Source organism: Pelodiscus sinensis, chromosome 14 (assembly GCF_049634645.1).
Source record: "Pelodiscus sinensis isolate JC-2024 chromosome 14, ASM4963464v1, whole genome shotgun sequence".
NCBI classification, from domain to species: domain Eukaryota; kingdom Metazoa; phylum Chordata; order Testudines; family Trionychidae; genus Pelodiscus; species Pelodiscus sinensis.
Window position 1 is genome coordinate 26,260,853 of NC_134724.1, and position 8,659 is coordinate 26,269,511.

At 63.7% G+C, this 8,659-nt stretch overlaps 1 long non-coding RNA gene across 2 annotated transcripts; it reads right to left on the bottom strand.

Annotated features, from left to right (window-relative positions):
• Positions 1–1,630: 1,630 nt before the first annotated feature.
• On the bottom strand, positions 1,631–7,255 carry LOC142818271 (uncharacterized). 2 transcript variants are annotated; one of them, XR_012895658.1, is made up of 11 exons: positions 7,166–7,255; positions 5,935–6,362; positions 5,540–5,643; positions 5,104–5,226; positions 4,487–4,556; positions 3,887–3,982; positions 3,620–3,724; positions 3,096–3,231; positions 2,772–2,866; positions 2,095–2,247; positions 1,631–1,739 (listed from the first exon to the last, which is right to left on the bottom strand). It is a non-coding gene; the product is annotated as an uncharacterized LOC142818271 (long non-coding RNA). The 2 variants fall into 2 exon arrangements; XR_012895657.1 differs by lacking the exons at positions 1,631–1,739; positions 2,095–2,247; positions 2,772–2,866; ... (1 more) ...; positions 3,620–3,724; positions 3,887–3,982 and adding an exon at positions 3,991–4,371.
• Between the last annotated feature and the right edge of the window lie 1,404 nt (positions 7,256–8,659).

Consider the following 8,659-nt stretch of genomic DNA (forward strand, 5'->3'; position numbering starts at 1 on the left):
GACCTCTCCCCTAATCCCAGCCCCCTGCACCTAATCCCTAATCCAAGCCATCATCCCAGCCCCCAGATCCTACCTCTAATACCAACCAGCCCCCCAGACCCTTCCCCTAATTCCAGCCCACACCCAGCCTACCACCCAAGTCTGTCACAGACCCCGGGGCTGTTCTGGGCTGTGCCGTCCCAGCCAGCTCCCCTAGACACAGTGATGGGGGGCAGGGAGTCCCTGCCCTGCAGGAGGGGTGTGACGGAGGCTGCTGCCCACATATGCCAGCTGCTCCGAAGCCCCCTCTGCTCAGCACAGCCCCTGGTTCCTGTCCCAGCAGTGGGGTCCGGCTGCTCTGGGTGGGGCAGGTCTGGGCCTCAGGGCCTCACCGGTCACACGCAGCGTCCTGGAGAGGCTCAGGTTGGAATTCAGCAGCTCCTTATTGTCACTCCTGTGCTGGTACCAGCAGGAGAAATTCCCAGCGTCCCCCGGGCTGGAGACGCGACGGGTGAGGTGGTAGGTGAATGGCCCGGGGGTGAACACTTGGCTGGCAGCCTCCCGCCCGTCCTTGCAGAAGATAAAGCGGGTCACAGGGGACGCTCCAGGGACCAGACACCTCATGGTAACAATGGCCCCAGGGACGCGTTCAGAGAGAGCAGGGGAGCCGGCAGGCACCCTGAGGGGAGAAGTGGGAGTGAGAGCCCAGCCGGGGAGCCACAGAGAGACCAGAGTCAGTCTAGTATCGCGTGTACAGCTGGGGGAGAGCTAAGTTCCCCGCAAGCTGTTCTCATCGCTCAGCCATCACCACCACTGCCCTGCCTCTGTCCTGCTCCTCATCCCCGCCCCCACTCCTATCCCCTGTTCTCCTCCATCTCCTCCCCCTTCCCTTCTCCTGCCCCTCCCCATTTCCACCTGCCCTGCCCTGCCCATCCCCGTCCTCTCCCTACCCCCCCCCCCGTCTATCTCCCTCTTATGTGAGGGCTTTGCTGGAAACGCCCCCCCCAAGCCAGGGAGATCTCCCCTCTGGGAACAATTCAGCCCCCCCCATCTCGCTCCCTCCACTCCACAGTATTTCCTCCATTCCCCACAGTTGAAAATTGAGCTCCCCCATCCCCTCAGGTGACAGTCGGGCTCCCCCATACGCAGCTGCCTAGGTAGGCGCCTCCCCAGCCAGAGCCTGCCCCTGGCGCCCACGTCCCCTCCCCCACTGCCTGTCCCAGGCGACCACCTGAACCTGCGTCCCCCTTTCCCTCGGGTCACAGCTCCCTCCCTGACCCTGCACCCCCCCGACACCCCTCCCGCAGGCCAGACTCCTCTCTGGCACCCGCAGCCCCTCCCCAAACCCTCTGCTCCCCCTTCACCCAGGTCACAGCTCCCTCCCTGACCCTGCACCCCTCTAGAGCCCCTCCTCAGGCCAGACTCCTCTCCTGCGCCCATTCCCCCTCCTGGACCCTGCACCCCTATCCACCGCCCCAGATCATACCCCCCCTCCCGGCACCCAGGCTCCTACCCTAAGCTCCCTTCTGCACCCAACCACTCTGTCCCAGACCCCAAACCCCTCGGTAGAAATGTGGCCCTTGATCAGTTGCCAAAATGGCCCCCCATTAAAAATTATTGATCAAGCCTGATCCAAATGTTTTTTGAAACATTGTTTAATGAGAATGTAAATACAATTCTATACAATTGGGAGGGTTGGGGGGAGGGGGACGCAGCTGCTGGCTCCTCAGCTCCTTGTGCTCTCACTGGCTGTCTTCCTGCTGCAAGGGAAGCAGAATCCGTCAGATTCAACGCTGGGGACTCAGGGGAACTGGGCCCCCCAGCATTTCCACCCTCCTCCCCCCTGCTCTCTGGTCACACCCCGTCAGGCCCGCAGGGTGAGCTACTGACCCCCCCAGAGCTCCTGACACCTCGGCCCCCTCCCACCACCTAGGACAGTTTCTGTGTTCAGAGCCTCCCCCACCCCCAAGGACGCTCGCCGGGGCAGGAGGGATTCTGCTGGCAGGGACGTGGGGTGGGGGCAGCCTGAGGAAAGGGGCGGGGGGGACTCCTTGAGGGGATGGGAAGGAGACCCTGGCCCTGCCCCATTCTCCTGCATCTGCTCCGGCTGCTCACCATGTATTCCAGGAGCTGATGGGCCTGCCCCTGCAGGGCGTGGGCCAGGACCAGCCCGGCCTTGCTGTGGCGCCGCAGGGGGGAGCGGGCAGCGAGCAGAGCCGTCTCCAAGAAGCAGTTCTCCTGCTCTGGTGTAAAGAGCTGCCCAAAGACCTGAAATCAAGAGCACAGGAGGTTTCAGCTGACGGCCCAGAGCCCGGCCCCAACTCCTGGGGCTAAAACAGCTTCCTCCTCCCGCAAACTCCCTTCCAGACCCTGCACCCAGACGCTCTCCTCACCCGGCACCCCAACCCCTGCCCCAGGTCACACCTTCCTCCTGCCCCCAAGACCCTCCCAGACCTCACCCCCCTCCGCACAACAGAGCAGCCCTAGGCCACTGGTCAACATCTTGGAGCGGCCTCCATTGAAAAGTGTTGCCCCCCCTCCCGCCCTGGTTCCCCTCCAACGGGAGATCCGGGCTCCGTGTGGCGCTGCCCCTAGGAAGCGCCGCCCCTTTGAAACGCCGGGACAGCGTCACAAAGGGGCAGCGCCGCCCTGTCCACGGCTCGAATAGTCGAGGGAAAATGCATCGACCATTCGATCAGCGACTCCCCGCTTCCCCCCCGCGTCCTACTTGCACGAGGGACCCAGCCAGCCCCACCCCCGAGCCCTGCCCTGCCCTGGCAGCGCGTCCTTACCTCTCCCACCCTCACGCTGTTGCTGTGAGCCAGGACCCATCTTTCTTTGTAGTAGTGCCTGCACCACAGGTCCTCTGCCTGGTGGATGTTGAGGCCTGCAAGAGACACAACAGGGTCATTCTGCTGGCAGGTCTGAGCCCTTCCCCTCCCACGGGTCCCTGCAGGCATCCCTGGGCAAATGGAGGGGCACAGGGGGCAGAAGGGGAACACAGAGGGACGCATCCCCCCTTGGGCCAGTCTGGGGGGAAAGGGCTGGGTCCCCTCCCCCCGCCGCCGGCACCCTCAGGGTGTCCCTGGGGCCCAGGTCCCGGCTGGGTTCCTTACCCCTGTGGTGCAGGAGGAGTCGGTACAGGCTGTGTACCCCCTCCCGGGCCAGCCGGCTGACGTCTTCGGATGGGTCCGAAATAAAAAGGCCCAGCTGGGCCACGTGGTGACCCATCCTCGGCCAGTCGGCGGAGTTCTGAGGGGAGAGAAGAGGGGGGGTCCCTCAGCATCCTGGGGCTGAACGTCCCATGCAAATGGCCGCCAAAGTGGTTCTGAGCTCGGGGACGGACAGAGACACCTCCCGGGGCGGGGCGGGGCCGGCCTTGCGAGGAGACAACCCTGAGCAATGGCCCCGACTGAAGGGTCACTCCGGGGGTGGAACAAGGGGATCCACTGACGGCCACTCCCCAGTCCCCAGGCCCAGTCCCTCAAGAGCCCCCTTGAAGGGCCCAGGGTCGCCCCTCTCCGGGGAAAGGAGAACGCGGCCCGTTCCCGGCCCATTCCCGGCCCTGCCTCTGCCTCCCGGGGATGCTCCCAGCCCCGCGCCCTGCAGCCCCAGACCCCCCGGCTCCGAGGTCACTTACGTCAAACCCCGGGAGGGTGATGGCGACTCCCAGCAGGGCCGTGGTGCTGCCAAGGGCCCTGGCTCGCTCCTGGGGCAGGCGGGACTCCAGCCATGGGCTCAGGTGCTGGGGGGGAAAGAGGCAGGTCAGGACCCGTAGGGAGGCGCCGGTTCTGGGCAGAGCCTGGGGCTCCTCTCAGACTGTGCCCCCCCAGCCACTGACACTGCTCCCCTCTCGGCCCCCCGAGGAAGCAGGGACAATGGCCCCGTCCCTCCCCACGGGGCTCACCTCCATTATCAGCTGGAGCCGGGCGGTGTCTGGGGACTCGGCGAGGAGGCTCGCCAGTAGGGCCTGGAGGTCGTAGGGAAGGGCCCGGATGAACTGCTGCAAGACAAGGGGGAGCCCTGGGTCAGAGGGGGGGTTGGGGTTGGGGAATCCAGGCCACCCGCTGGCTCCGGGGTGCAGCCTTGAGCAGGGTCTGAGTCGCCTCGCAGAGCAGGGAGGAGCCCAGGCTGGGCATGGAAGGGACGGGCCCCCCGGGAGAGCAACGGGAACCCTGGAGGGAAGGATCCAAACCTGCAGCTTCTTCCCTCCCTCTGCCACCCGCCCCCCCCCCCCCTCTCTGGAGCTCCAGCCCAGCCCGGGAGCAGGGCCCAGAGGGATGTGCCTGCATGTGGATAGGCTCCTGCTGCCAGTCCCCAGACACTGTCTGTCCCACGGCCGCCCTCAGCAGGGGGTTCAGGAGCTGGGCCCGCAGGGGAGGCTGCAAGGTGCTGGCAGGAGAGAGGGGCAGAGACTGCTAATTCAGCAGCAGGAGACAGAGACTTTCCCACTCCCTGGTCAGGGGATCTGCTCTGGGGGAATTCGGGGGGGGGGAGGGGTCGGTACCTGAGGCTGCAGGCGGCGTTGAGGCAGTCGGCCAAGACCAGCGGGGGGGGGGGGAGTCCTCCATGATCTCCTGGGAGACCCAAGGAGATAAAGGGGCGTGTGAGGCTGGGGCCCCCAAGAGACGCTCACGCGGCCAGCGCCCCCACCCAGCAGGATCCAACCCCACTGCCTCCCGCTGCCCTGTAGCCCCCCTGCCCGACACAGGGCCCCTCCCAGCACCCCCCTCCCAAACCGGGACCAGCTCAATCCTTGTCCCCAGGCCGTCTCCTGCCCCTCACTGCCCTGGTGACCAGCCTCTGAACCTCCTCATCCCTGCTCCCCAGGCGCATCCCCAGCAGCCCGCTCAGCTGCCTTCCAGCCCCCCATGGCCCGGGGAGACCCCTCCCTGTCCCGAATCCCCCTTCCTGTCCAGCACCCCACACCTGCCCCATTTCTGTGTCCCTCCCTCCTCCAGCATCCCCACCCACCCTCCCCATGTCCACCTCCCCCTCACCCTCCAGCACTCCTGGCTCTGCCCATCCCGTTTCCAGCACCCCCACCCGCCGCCATGGCCCAGGCAGACCCCTGTTCTCCCCACGTATCCCCTCCCCTCCTCCCGGCCACCGCGACTCGCTCACCACGATCCTGGCCACCATGGTGTCCTTGCAGCAGCGCGGCGCCAGGGTGTCCTCGCCCCTTTGGAGGGCAGCGAGGCAAGCGGGGGTGATGGCCAGGAGGAACCGCTGCAGGGCGGCTGGGCTCTGCTCCCCAGAGAGAGTCTGTGAGCCTGGGGCCTGCCTGCCCCCCATGGACAGCTGCAGGGCTCAGGCCTCCCAGGAATGGAGGTGGGAGCTGCCGGTTGTCCAAGCACCCACAATCCCCCCCCCAACTGCTGCCTCAGGCTTGTGGGGGCCCAGCTGGTGCATGACAAGAGCCCCCAGCTTGGGGGGCCCAGGTCATGCAGGAGAAGGGGCCCCAGGGGGATCCCCAGGGACAAACCCCTCCCGGAGGGGGGGACGTGCTGGGAAGGGGCCGGACAATCTCGGGTCCCCCCCATGTGGAGAAGGTTCCTACCATGTCCCGGGTGTGGAGCTGCTCTTCGATGTCATAGATGGCCCCTTCCTCCACCCGGGAGTCCACCCGCTCCTGGCAGCGCTCCGCTGAGGCCCAGGGGGACTCTGTGCGGGAGGGAAGGGACCAGGGTGACTCCAGCGGCCAGAAGGGGTCACGCACCCCCATGTCAGGGACCCAGGGCAGGTTGGGCCCCACACGCCCCTCGCAGGGACCCATCCCCCTTCCACCCTCACATCTGCCAACGCCCTCAGCAGAGCCCCCACCAGGAACAAGAGAGCCAAGCAGCAGCCCCCGCCCCCATCCATTGCCCTGGCTGCGGGGCAGACACTGGGGCTGCCCCCTCCCCCCCGGATACTGGGTGAGCCCCTGGGCCCAGCGTGTTCACGGCCCCTCACCTGGGTCTGAGCGGCTGCAGGAGGTGGCCTGGCTGCAGCTGGAGGCCCAGGCGCTGCTGCTGACTGAGCTGGACCCACAGCTGCAGGGGCTGGTGCGGAGAGGCTGGGGGCTCCCGGAGACTGGCAGGTCCCCGGGGGCCGGGCAGGGCGATGCCCCCTGGTGGCAATGGGGGCTGGGCTCCCGGGGCAGGTGTTTCTCTCCACAGAGGAGGCCCTGGAGCCACCCTACCCGGCTCCCCCGCTGGGCTGGGTCCCGCCTTCCCAGCTGCCCCTGGTGCCAGGTCCGGGGGGGCCTGGCTGGTGGGCGTGTCGCCCCGAGCTGGTGGGATTCAGCTTCCCCGCCCACGGGGACGGAGGAGCTGCTCCCCACCAGCCCTGGGGCCATCTTCAGGGCTTTCTTGAACCACAGCCTGATGCGTTTGGCCATGCTGCAAATGAGGGGAGCAAAGGGGAGCTTGGGGCGCAGCCTGATGAACGAAATCCAGGGGTTCCAGCTCCCCAGAGCGACTTCCCCCAGCCTCCAAATGGCCCCTTGCTTATCGGTTCGGTCTTGCACAGGCACTGCAAGGACCTGAGGGTATGTCTACACTCGTGGAATGAGGAGTAACGGTAGTTCGAACTAGGAAGCCTAGTTCGAACTACCTAGTTCGAGCCCCGTGTAGCCACGCTGCACGGGGTTCGAACCAGTGGGGTTTTAAAAATGGCGGCTCCCCGCTTATGCAAATGAAGCCTGGGAAATTCAAATCCCGGGCTTCATTTGCAAGTGCGGTATGCCTACATTACCCCGCTAGTTCGAACTAGTGGGGTAGTGTAGACATACCCTGAGTCTCCTGCCCATCAACAGACCCTGCTCGGCCAATCAGGGGAGAGTCTAAGGTGTGGGGGGGTGAAGCGTTCTCCCCAAAGACACCGGCATAGACCTGTTCCAGCCCAGGTCCCCACAATGGGGGCTGCATCCCCCACCCCACGGCTCCTGCAAACCACCCCCCGTCCTTCAGCTAGTCTGTTGGGTCACAAGCTGGGGGGGCAGCAGGGGAAGGTCACAGGAGAGGCAAGAACAGAGCAGAAATGTGGGGGGATGGAGGAAAAGGGAAACCAACCAGGAGAAAGCCCCAGTGGCGCTAAGGACGCAGCCCAGGTGAGGAATCACCTTCTGGCCTTTGACTAAGGGCTGGGCCTGCCTGGAACCCAGCCGGCCCCGGGTGGGATCCAAACCCCTGGGGGCTCTTACCTTCTTCACAAAGGTGTCGGGATGCGGAACTCACAGAACACGAGGGAACCGTGAGGAGGAGACGCACCAGAGCTAAAGCAACCGGGGGTCTCCAAAGTCCCCTGGGCCCGCCCCCTGCTTTTATCAGCCTGAGATGTGGGTCCCTCTGTGAGGTCACCACCTCTCCACCTGCCCTTTGCCTTATATGCTGAGGGCTGCCCAAAGCCCCTGTGAGGTCACTGCCCCCCCACCTCACCTCTGCCAGGCAAATGTCCTGCCTCTGGCCACCCCCCTGGGAAGTTTGAGCCATTACTAGGGGTCCCTCCCCCTCCCTCACTGGCCACCCTGCAGCCAGCAGCTCCAGTAGCCCCATAGGCTGCTCCCTGCCCTACACTGCAGGCTTCTTGCACGAGAACTGTTTCACGCCGGAGTTCTTGCACAAAAGGTCTCGTGCAAGAGCGCCTCCACCCTGCCATGGGCTTTTGCACAAGAGCGTCCATGGCAGTCTGAACGCTCTCTTGCACAAGAAAGCTCTGCTGGCTATTTTAGCCAGAAAAGTGTCTTGCTGAAGAAGCCCCTGGTGCTCGTCCACGCTGCCTTCTTGCACAACAGCTCTTGCACGAAGGGGGCTTGTTCCTCGTGGGGAGAGGAATAACTCCTGTGCAAGAAGCCCTGTTCTCTGATGCTTTACTGCAAATTTACTTGCGCAAGAACACACATGCAGTGTAGACGCGCCACAAGCTGTTGCTCAGGAACACTTGTTCTTGTGCAAAATGCCTGCCGTGCAGATGTGGCCTTGATGTCACCCAGCACTGGACTTCCTGGCCCAGGAGCAAGAGTTAGAGCCTCCCACCCACCCCGCTGCCTCTCACGGGCTCTCACCTGTGGACATGGTGCCCTCTCTGTTTCCCTTGGCCTCGTAGGCACTAAGCTCCACTCCTGCCGCCCAACTACTACAAGGCCCGACGGATTTCTCTGTGGCCCCCGACCCAAAAAAGGATCCCCCCAGCGTCAGGGGATACGAAGGAGTCTGGCTAAGACGTAAGTGCAAATAACTCTGTGGCCACGAGGTGTACAGATAGTTCGGAATAACTACGTAGTTCGAACTATCTAGCCTGTGCCGCGTGTAGCCGCGCGGCACGGGGTTCGCACTAGCCGGCTTTTAAAAATGGCGGAGCCGGCTTTATGCTAATGAAGCCCGGGAAATTCAAATCCCGGGCTTCATTAGCAAGTTCGGTATGCATACATTACCCCGCTAGTTCAAACTAGCGGGGTAGTGTAGACATACCCTGAGTTATTTACATGCCCTCATCTTGTACAATCTAGGATTACAGAGCAGATGTCAGCAAAGAACAGGTTGCTTTTAATGATGCTTTTCCAAAATAATGTAATAAAGCCAACTTCCCACAGGGAAAAAAAAATTCTTTAAATAATTTGCTTTACATATTGTTGTGCATTTTATTAATTAGTTTTAATGGGTTTCCTTCAATTAGCTGTGTGTGCTTTCCAAGAATA